The sequence below is a fragment of the Fulmarus glacialis genome, unplaced genomic scaffold (assembly GCF_000690835.1).
Source record: "Fulmarus glacialis isolate BGI_N327 unplaced genomic scaffold, ASM69083v1 scaffold19823, whole genome shotgun sequence".
Taxonomy (NCBI): Eukaryota; Metazoa; Chordata; class Aves; order Procellariiformes; family Procellariidae; genus Fulmarus; species Fulmarus glacialis.
The window spans coordinates 5,856-6,107 of NW_009202528.1; positions in this window are offsets into that span (position 1 = coordinate 5,856).

The following is a 252-nucleotide window of genomic DNA, read 5'->3' on the forward strand; positions in this document are numbered from 1 at the left end:
AGACTGCCAAAACGCACAGGAGAAAGCAGAGTTACGGGTGCCCAGCAGACACCCCCAGTGTGACAGGGGTGGGGGCGTCACCCCAAGACACAGTGACACACACCCCCCCGCCCAGGGCACCATCCTGCCCCAATGCTCCCCTTACTGGGGATACCCCCCCCAAGAGACCACCCCTTCCCAGGGGGTGAGACGCGCCTCCCCCCTTACCCTGTGCTGTATGGAAACACCCCCACGGAGAGTTGTGTCACTGGG